General features: G+C 36.4%; 1 protein-coding gene across 9 annotated transcripts in view; it reads right to left on the bottom strand.

The window, feature by feature from the left end:
* The window catches only part of LOC149285889 (teneurin-2-like), a 771,075-nt gene that overhangs the window by 167,181 nt on the left and 593,037 nt on the right, over positions 1-10,857 (bottom strand). The gene's annotated exons all lie outside the window — the stretch shown is intronic.

Raw genomic sequence — 10,857 nt, 5'->3', positions numbered from 1 at the left:
TGACATCTAAATGTCTCATACTCTCGGTTTAACAGCTCGGTATTGACACAGAATCCTCGGAATAATTGTCTTGTTAGAAGGTAGTCTTGATTCGGCGCATGGTGTAAGTTTTCAGGCCTACAGCGTAACACTTAATTTCCTCTCTCAGGTTTTGCTACAAATGTAGGTCAAGTTATACAAGTGTAGATACGCTGAAAGGGCCAGCGTTCTGATATCATTTAGCAAAAACCTGGAAATTATAACTAATGGGGAGCCCTCCGTGGGAATAGCAGCCGCTAATCTATTAATTAGCGCGTGAATTTAGCTAAGGAACCATTATTAAAATGTAATTCACTGAGGTCATTAAAATGAAATTGTATTAAACTATGGTAAACGTCATGTATGGAAATTTATTACACAGGTACTCCTTTATAAAAGTGCAATATTTTACACGGGGTAACTAAGTTGTGCGGGTTCTATACTGCCAATAAAATATTTACCATTCTTAGATTCTTTGGGGGGCAAGGGGCTGTTGGACCATAAGAAATATCACTACACTTTACCAAGACCCTTTTCATTGGCTGTCCTGTTATTAACAGACAGCTGACCTAGGCAGTGAGTCTAAAACCCAAGTACAGCTCTTGGTTTTTGGGGTCCCTTGGTAATTATCTCCCGTTCATCCTGTAAGGGGTCCCTAAGACTATTAAGGAGTCCTAAGCAGCTGCCTACATGCAGCACCAGGCCAAGTAAAACTCACCTATTGGATTGTGTGAGTAGATATGGCAAGTACCATAGAGAGGACTGACAGCACCAACAGCAGCAACCAGGTCAAACGTGCCTTCAGATATGCTTTCTTGTCTTGCCCACTTTACTAATCAATTTTAATAGCCTTCAAAATATGGCCCAGAGCTGATTCTGTATTGCCAGTTATAAAAGGCAGCCTAACAATTCTAATAATGCTGTAGAATGGGCAATGAAAACATGAACCATCAAAATTCATGTACGATGAAGGACTTGGCATCCCTTTACAGGCAGGCCTTTATTATTCGCAATGACAATTACATTACTAAGTTGATCTGCATTGTGTTTCATGCTTAGCTTATACATTATACCATTCACGATTCAAGTCTCTTCAAGGTCTCTTTCCAAAAAAAACCAAAAAAAAACACCCTACATGCAACTAGAAGCTTCTGCTCTGTTGGTTAGGCCAGTTGTCAAGTAGACATGCGAGTTTCTGATGACTTTGATCGGTATTCTGTTAATGTGAGAAACAGCGTGAAGTTTCAGGTACACAGCTATGTTTATTTAGACTATGTAACACTTCAGTCCTTGTACAGCTCCCCCCCCCCGAAAACTAAATGTATGCAGTTGTGATCTGCCAGAATAACTGTTACTTGCTGAGCAGTCTACAGCCAAGCCAGATAGCTAGAATATCCAGAGTACAAATATTGGAAGCAATTAGTGAATTAATTGGGGCAATTTGCATTTGTAACTCTATGCTGATAATATGCCATGGCTGTGCAGCCTTGGCTCTTAAGACGTGCAGATGGCTACCTGTGATAAAAGTGATGATGAGGAACAAAGACTATTAACTCTTTGCTATGTCAGTGTTAGCTAGTGAGCCCTTTAATGGGCCCAGTGCACTCTGAACATGGTTACTGATCAATGCCTTTCCACAGAAGTTTATTTTTTTTAATTATGCATATGTTTCTTTAATGTTACAGCTTTAAATTGTATAACGTATGTTAAAATCATTTGCATTATCATACTTAAATCCCCCATTGCGCTCATCATAAGATTTATAGTCCCAAAACATATTGGTCTAGTGGAAGTATTGAAATTCACATATTTCTTCATGTATCAACTATTTCAGAAAATAGTATATTTAACACCAATACAGTCTATATGAAAATTAAGTAAATATTCAACTAACATTGCTCCCATTTTAAATGAGGCACAGTATTCCACCAAATAAAGTACTGTCATCTGTTTCACTTAAACCAAGTACTAATGTCAAAATGAATTAATTATTTATTTGAGCAATGTATATGGGAAACTCATCTCGCATCTCCTCCTCAGATGGCTAATCCTACCAATTAGTATAAATGTGTATACTTCCCAGTTTAAATTAAGTATTGTTTTATGTTTTTGTTGTAAATGTATATTATATCAGAGCTACAGCTCTCCTTCTCGTATATGCATCAAATTTATAGACCAGCTTACCATCTTTGTTTATGATTGGGAGTCTATTTTATTGTTACATGATATATATATATGGAGACTTTGTCACTAATAACTGTGTCCGCTTTCAAGTACATGTCACTTGTAGATAAAGGTTTCTCGCTCATTTGCCTTTCAAATACAGTAAATATATGCTCCCTCGTTCGACCCACCACACTAGAACACTTTATAATAATAACACTTAAATCAAAAATCTCATCTTTGCTGATGCACAGGTCTATAAAAGATGAGGATGAAATAAAATCTGGTGATACTTACACAGTTCGTTGGCTTACTAGAAGCGTAACTTGATTTTACCTTGATTTTTATATTAATATTAATATGTGTACGTTGAAGAAAAGAAGTAAAAGCAAAGACAAGAAGGGCTTACGGTTATTGGAATTATGATGTGTTTTATTGAGATAGTAGCAAATTATTGTCATAAAAGAAACAAAATGCTTTTGAAAACCAGAGACTATTTAAAAAGCAATGTTGTTATTAAATGGTGTAAAGGGGCCAAAAAACTTTATATTGCTAGTTTTGGATAAATCTCTAGATTGTAAGCTCGTTTGAGCAGGGCCCTCCTCGCCTGTTGTTCTGTAAGTCAAATTGTTCTGTTATATACTACTAGTTATGGCCTGTCTACCTATTGTACAGTGCTACATAATATGATAACTATATAACAATAACAATACATAATAAATAGTAATATGTTTGGGATTCATCATACCACACCAGTCCTCAAGGGCCACAAACAGGTCAGTAATTCTGTGCATCCTTGCTTTAAAATAAGTAGCCCGTGCCCTCAAGAAGTAAAGTTGTGGCCCTCGAGGAGTAAAGCCCCGGGAAGTTGTGCAGCACCTGGGAATTTGTGGGTTGAGGGTAACAGCCGAGTACTGGTGACTTAATGAACACATATTAAGACTTTTTTATACACACGATGTTGCCTTTCACATAGTCACCTCTAAGCTAGGCAACACAGTGGCACTTATTTTAACTCCTTCAGTAAAGAGCTGAATTGTAATGAGAAAGCGACAATATCTGTGTTAGTCCTGAAACCTTTCCTGCCTTATTTTCATCCATTATATAGAATTGTGAGTCAGTAGCAAGGACAATTTTATAAGGGTATTGAGAAGAATTCCATGGTTGGCATTTTCCTGTGGGATAAATATAAACCCTCTAATTCTCCTTTTTTTAGTTTAGGAGGTCCTTTTAAAGTGCTTTAGTGTGATTGCCGAACATTTCACTATCTGTATAAAATCTAGTGATATTAGTTGCTTCCAGTGTAGGAAAATGTCTATCATTTTTTTTAAAGGCACTGGTTTGTAATGGCATCCATTCACAATAATATTCTATAGCACGTGTTAGGGTCATTTTTCTAGCTCTTGTCGGTAATCTGAATGGATTTTGATGCTGAAAGTCCATACTTCCAAACTGCGGCAGGTATAGTTCACGTTGAGCTGTCGCAATTCCCTCTTATTAAATCAGAAAAGTTGACAACTAAAAATAAATATGGACTTTGTTATTAACCCCTGTATATCACAACCTCCAAGTTATTGCTGGTTGTGTTTCACATATTGTTCCAGCCTTTGATTAAGAGATACCATGCACCATGTTTAATCTATATATAAAGATGCAGAAAACTGACACAATCCACAAGCTGCTGCTTGTTTTGGTTGGCTGATTGTTTTCCAGAATTGTATAGGTACACAACACTATGCCACAACACAATCCTAATGATTTTTAAAACAGTTCTAGTTTTGCATAATATTATGTTTCCAGTCAACTGCATATTAGCCATTTTATTGTGTTCTTATCTTAGCTCAATCTACAAGACAAACTCTCTGAATTGTTATCATGTTGTCTTGTATTAACCTCTTATGTCCCCTATGGATGTACATGTACATCCTAAAAATCTCTGCTTAGAACTTCAGGATGTAGATGAACTTACTGACTTTCTTGCCTCAAAAAGCCAGCATGAACGTGCCGGTTAGCCATTGCCTAAAGAATGCCTGATCGCGTGATTGGCCATTCACTTCCAAAAGACGTCACTAATGACACGGACCGAAAGGTTACAGGAGGACAGAATATCTCCTACTGGCCAGTCACACGCATTGCAATTCCCAATTCAAGTCTATGAAAACTTGCTTGGTGATCATAGTGTGATCAGTGCAGAAGGATCGCAGAAAAACGAGGAGAATGAATGTTTCTCCCCCATTCCACAAGTAGAAAAAGTAAAAAAAAATCATTTATTTAGAAAAAACATCACTAAAAATTATAACATAAAGAAATAAAATAAACAATAAAGTTTACCCACCGTGCAAAAAAAAGAAAAAAGAAAATGAAATAAAAAAATATAAAAATAGGGCACTATGTAAGGGTTGGATGTGGCCCTCTAGAACATAATAATATATTTATTTGGATTATGTCTGGACAAATCTTGTATTTTACACACAACTAACCATATTCAGTATAATCAGTTTGGAGACTCGCATTTTTAATTGTGACATTAATTCCATTGGCAAACCAGATAGCATTCTTATACATTATTAAAGCATGGATTGTGTACTATTGGCAGCGACCCTATATTTTAGAACATGGCTGCAATATGAGATCATATTTTATCAGTAGGGATGGAGAAGCAAAATTAAAACTCAGCAATAACAAACAATATTTTAGTGGTCTAGTCTCTAGAGCAGAAGTAGTCAGCACTTAGCTCCATGCTCCAGGCTTTTCACAGTGTATGCTTTAGAAAAGCAATAGCTACGGTATGAGTCTCTTAACAGACATCCACTTTGTTGAGTCGTAGTCTTGGTTGATAATCATTGCTCTTATATTTTTAACTACTGTTTCTCTACGTAGTTAAAATAATCTCCGATCTCCCGTCATTAAAAGCAGAATGGAGGTCATCGATGTAAAGTAGATCGTACAATTTATTACAGACAGTTTAGAAGGCACGTGGTAAGTTTCCTGATGGTCCTTTGAGCTCCATTTTAAATATTTAGTACAGAAACTTTTTTTATTTTCTATATTTATTTATTTTTGGTCACTTCCCTGGACCATTAGAAGCCAGGCATGACACAAACTATAAATGTACTACTGAAACGTCTCAGATAGTTACCATGGGTGACAAAAAATTGTAACGAAACAAAGAACGGCACTGCATTAATCCAGTCTCATGACAGTCCCAAGATTAGGCAGGAGAGCACAAAATGGCAGATACATTAATCAATTTGTGACTAAATAAAATGAGCTCCTCGTGACAATCCTCAGATTACAATCTTTTTTTTTTCTTCACTCCAGTTTTGATCCAGAGTTGCTATAGAAGGAATTAATTTTTTTCTCCCCCAAGTCCTGTTTATAACCGAGGTATGGAAGGCATTCTTATTTTTGTACACAGACGTCCGCTTTCATTATCCCTTTGTGCGCTGTCTTCAGAAATGTATTCGATTATGTGATTATGGATAGCTGGCCCATTGTCCAGAAAACAAAAATATCCACATGTAGATGAGCACAGCAGTGGAGCTATTAGCTTTGCGGGATGCCTATCCAGGCGCATATTGGTCTGTTATAAGTAATCTATTTTCACATTCTTTCCAAAAGCAACACAATAGAGTAAAAGCATTTGTGATTCAAAACGAATCACGTGACAAATAATTTTAATGTATAATAATAATGGCAGATTTCTTTCACAGCGTGATTTTTTTTTTTTTTTTTTTTTTTTAGAGAGTAAAGATCCTTTTAGGGTAGCAGAGACAAATTATTTATTCGGTTAAGAGAACATAAAACCGTCCTTTATTATTATTTGGAAACGGCTGAAATAAAAATGTAATATTTGCAATATTAAAGAGCAAGTGCATGCGCCAGCTATGGTCCGAAAAAATACATTATTTATGCTATCAATGCATAATTTTACCTTTCAAAATTCAATATAATGCAAGTGGAAATTAATCTGTGGTGTGGGTCGCAGATGATTTAGTGGATTGATGCTGGAAGTCTGCAGTTCTATGTTTAGTAAACTCTTAATCGACAGCAAGTATTTGCTCTGAAAACTTAGACTTTTTCGTTTGTTGCTTTCAATTAGATAAAAATAGTAGTATTGTCAAAGTAAAAGAGTTCGGAATATATAGACCAAGTGATTTTTAAAGGTCTGGACCACAAGCTTCTTCAGGAAAGTTTTGCCCCGTTAGCTTTACAATATTGTGTTTTACTATATAGAATATCGTGCCATGTGTGCTCAGTTTCCTTAACAATGCAAATACGGTAGGTTGTGACATTATACCTGGGGGACCAAGGGGCAATTGTCCCCTGTGTTGCGGTGGTTTGAAAAATTTGAGCTACTACGGTATCAGATGCCTTTTTTTGTATTTTGCATTGTTTTGTAAATTTTACGTCTAATTCCATATAGGGTGTCTAGGATAAAAAAAAATGCTTTATGCAGCATTCGCGCCACGACTGGGTCCTTTGCATGCTCTTTATGCAGTAGTTTTCTGGGTAGGTCGTCTGTGAAATGTGCTTTAGGACACTCCACTGTAGTCTTAATGCCTAGGCGTACCCCACGATGACAGTTACCAGCCCTACCCTGGAAGAAGAAGAAGAAGAAGCTTAATAGTTTAATTTTGGGTTGGCCACTCATCAGGTAATGAATAGGTTAAACTCTGGGTACTTTTTTTATTTAACTCCTGCTAACACATTAGCCCATGTTCATTAATCTGAAAGGTGTATTGTTACAAAGAGCAGGGAATGGGTTAAATTTGGTAAACCATGGTAATTCATGGTCTAACAAAAGGCAATATTATCCTACTTTGGCCTTAGGTCCCTTTGATTCAAGTTTCTTGATATGATTTTCTTAGACATCTATTGATTCATACATCACACGGTACATTTTTGCTGACATTTCAGGGTCTTTGTTCTTGTGCATTCAACAGGTCTGTTGTCTTCAAAATTAAATGTCATTTAGTGATATATGCTGATCGTGGAAATACAATGAAAAAAGTAATTTAATTTTGTTATGTTTTTTTTTATATTACTTGATTAGTATAGATTATAGATTATGGTCCGATTCGCTAATTCCCATCTATGACAAATCTTTCATGGCAGTAAAACCACAATACCAAGGACAGGCTTGGATACAATGCTATTCTGGAATGATCGATCAGTAAGCAATAAAAATGTTGTTTTTTATTTTAAATTCAACAAATAATTATATAGCGCACTGTGCTGTACTTGGTCAGACTCCTTTAACAATATTAGTTTTCCTAACAGGAAAGGGCAAATTCCTGTTTACTCTGCAACTTTTAATTAAGTAACTAAGCAGGGCGTTATACGTGCTGAACGGTTAATCTCAACTAACTTGGTGTTTTGCCATTAGCGATTAAGCAAAGGATTTCTACAAAGTTCACCCGGGAAATATGCTCAACATTAATTCCATTAAATGGAAAGTAATCTCTCCTAATACTAACATTAGCTTTAGTTTGCGAACCTTTCAGAAATAGACCATTTTACAATTTTATATGGCCCCTGGGTAAATTTTATGTGTACATCAATCAATATAGTGTATATATATATATATATATATATATATATACATACACACTGTATATATATATATATATATATATATATATTCCATATTAATATGTACTGTATCACAAATAGATATGCTCTTTAACATTTAGCAATTGTTACCTAATGTATTATTAATTTGTGTTTAATTTATTAGCTAATGGCACTGTAGGGATTATGTATACATGGACATGTGATTTCTAGACCAACGGTCGTGTGCAGGTTTAGGGGTACTTACCTAGGACCAAGTAGTATTTTAACTTGGATCATGCTAGGATTGTTTTTAAATCAAATAGGTATTTGGGAGATATTTTATAATATGTACCTTATTTACACTTTAGAAATAAAGCTAATAATGGTATTTAAAGACTCTAATCTGATTGTTTTTCAGGTTTCTTTTGTTACCTTTTTAATGCATAACATTTTTTTCCCTACAAAATTTGTTTTGTTTTTTAATTAGCTAATATTTTAATCCAATCAGAAATTTGCTTACTGTATAAGAATAGTAGATGTACTAGGTCCAAAACAATGACAAAGTATGCAGAGTAATCTAGGTGTGCAGAGATCTTGAGGAATGGTATGTACTGTATGTATATTGAGTCTGACCATTTGGCATATCCGAAAGGAGTGGCACTAGCCACATGAGAGGTGTAGTTAACCATGCAATGGGCGGGGTTGGCCCTGAATAACATTAAATTGCATTGGGAGTAGGAGGAGATTTGGGTGGGAAGTGGGCGTGGCTAAACACAGCACCCCCTGCCCAGGAGAAGGAGATTCCCAGGTACGCCATTTGGTCATACTTGACGGAAAGGCAAGGTGTATGTGTGTGGGTGGGGGAGCAGGTGATCTCTTACAATTAACACGCTTATTCAGAAATCTGTACAAGGAACACATTAAGGTATATACAGTATGGTTCTTCATAAACTTTAAATATCAATGTGACAAAACCAGCATGTGCAATAAGAATGGACAGCTATTATTAGCATAATTACAATTTGCATGTTTTCAACATGATGTATTTATTGTTGATGTTATCTCTTTCCGAAGCTCAAGTTGTTTGGAATTGTAGACCCTAAAAACATAAGACAGCCCATTTTGGGCAATTCCAGAAGTTGCCCACTGCAAATCCAGCCGCAATCAATTTTATCACCTTAAACAGGCAATAGGATACACATTTGCAAATCACATTTCTCACTACCTACCATGCCTCATTTTCTATAAGTAACACTTGGATACATATTCTTGTTTTTCACACATAAATCTGCTTGGTACCCGCATAGCAATTAACTAATCCTGGAATGCATGATCTCATTTGAAAGCACAGATATTTAAACAGAATTCCTTTTTTTTTTTTTAAACTAGAAATGCAAGCAAGCTTCAGTTTTTATCATGGGGCAAAACATATTCCATTTGTGTAATGAACTGCATTGTAAAGCCTAATCCTTACTGAACATTAACTTCTATTCCAAAATAACAATCACATAACAAAAATAGAAAGCCAAAACACACATTTTAGCTTGTAATTGCATTAATCTAACCTTGCCAAGATGCAGATATTTGGTAGCAGGCTTTCAGTATTAGATGTTATGTGTCTTGGCTCCCGTACCTAACACTGTACATTAGAAACAAACCAGATGGGTGCCTTCCCTGAATCTGTTGTCTTTCAGTAGGAGGTACGAATCTCACGAGCGAAAAACACAAAAGCTTTAGAATTTGGAATAATGCGAGTACTGTCGCGTGGAACTTAGTTGCCACCGTCTCAGAAGCATAAGTTGGTTCAGTGTAGGTTCTATGGTGTGTGAGTGCCCTGGCATTCCGTATGAATACAAATGCCGATGTTGCCTGTAACTGGGCACGGAAACACTAGTATTGTTGTCAAGGACTGTATTCAATTGAAGTTACCATTTCTGATGACCTCTTATTAGATAGATCCTTCTAAATGAATCTTTTCATCGGCAGCGCAAACAGCGTCACTGATTAGCTGCCCGCAAACAGTATCATCACTTGAATGAGCCGCGCACGATCACACTTTAACGTTGCATCAACTGTTTTCACTTTAATTGTCCTGAGAGGCAAGAAAGGAAACACGAGTGTGTGCTGACAGCTTAGCTCAGCAGGAACTCTCATTTTTCACATGGAGCTAATTAAAAACTGAAATTGGTTAAATATGGAAATGACACTTGCGAGCACTTTAGTAGAATTCTGGCAAAATCCCCTCAGAGTGCCGCGTTAATACCTGCTGCTCTGAAACTCCCAGTATGATTTTGTTTTTTGTTTTTAGTATGGCGGAGAAAAGGGAAAGATATTAGTAATTTTGACTCTAGCTTCGGAGTAATGTTTTTCAATTATACATCACTACGGCCTTCACCTTCCTTTGGGACAAAAAGACCAATATGTTACATACGTTCATGGGTATTACCATAATCCGTTTAATTGGCACGGTATTTACGGGGTTAATAGTCGGTTCTATAGTTAAATCACGTCCCTTCTAGATTAGGAAGCTATTTAAAAACCATGAAGTACAGGGTAAGGGAGTTATTTGCACAATTTAATAGAATGAATATGAGAACTCAGTAGCCAATTTTGAAAGTAATAAAAACCCAGTTCCTATGTATTCAAGTAGGTTTATAGCACCAAGGAGCTGCTTCCTAATACACAGATGAATAACATTACTGTTACTAAGCGAGGCACCATGCAAATTTCATCAGTGCTCAGAAGGCCAAACAATTTATGAGCAAAACAGGCTACTTGCCTAAGGCCAAATTATTTATTTTTCAAATTCATCATCGTTCGGCTTACCTTAGGCCTACACTGGCTTGTTTATTTTTTATCATTATTTTTAGTAGGCAATCAACATATTTAAGAAAGCATCAGGCTTGCTGGATGATTGCGCTGCAGTGGGTTCCTTGATTTGCAGTCACCCAATCCTATCCACTTAACCTTCGCTGGACCCTTTCCTGCTGAATATTGGACAGACTGTGGTGATGACTCTAATCTCCAAGAGGGCAAGTCAGTCAAAGCCATCAATCCTGCAGAGATCAATGCAAGTGTGTAAATCAGCTCCTAGAATCTCCTGGTTTTACTAGGACGCTG

This window comes from Sceloporus occidentalis, unplaced genomic scaffold (assembly GCF_023333645.1).
Source record: "Sceloporus occidentalis isolate IW3139 unplaced genomic scaffold, rSceOcc1.0.p SCAF_75, whole genome shotgun sequence".
Lineage (NCBI taxonomy): Eukaryota > Metazoa > Chordata > Lepidosauria > Squamata > Phrynosomatidae > Sceloporus > Sceloporus occidentalis.
Note: the sequence above shows the minus strand (reverse complement) of the source record. Positions and strands in the feature narration are given on the sequence as shown.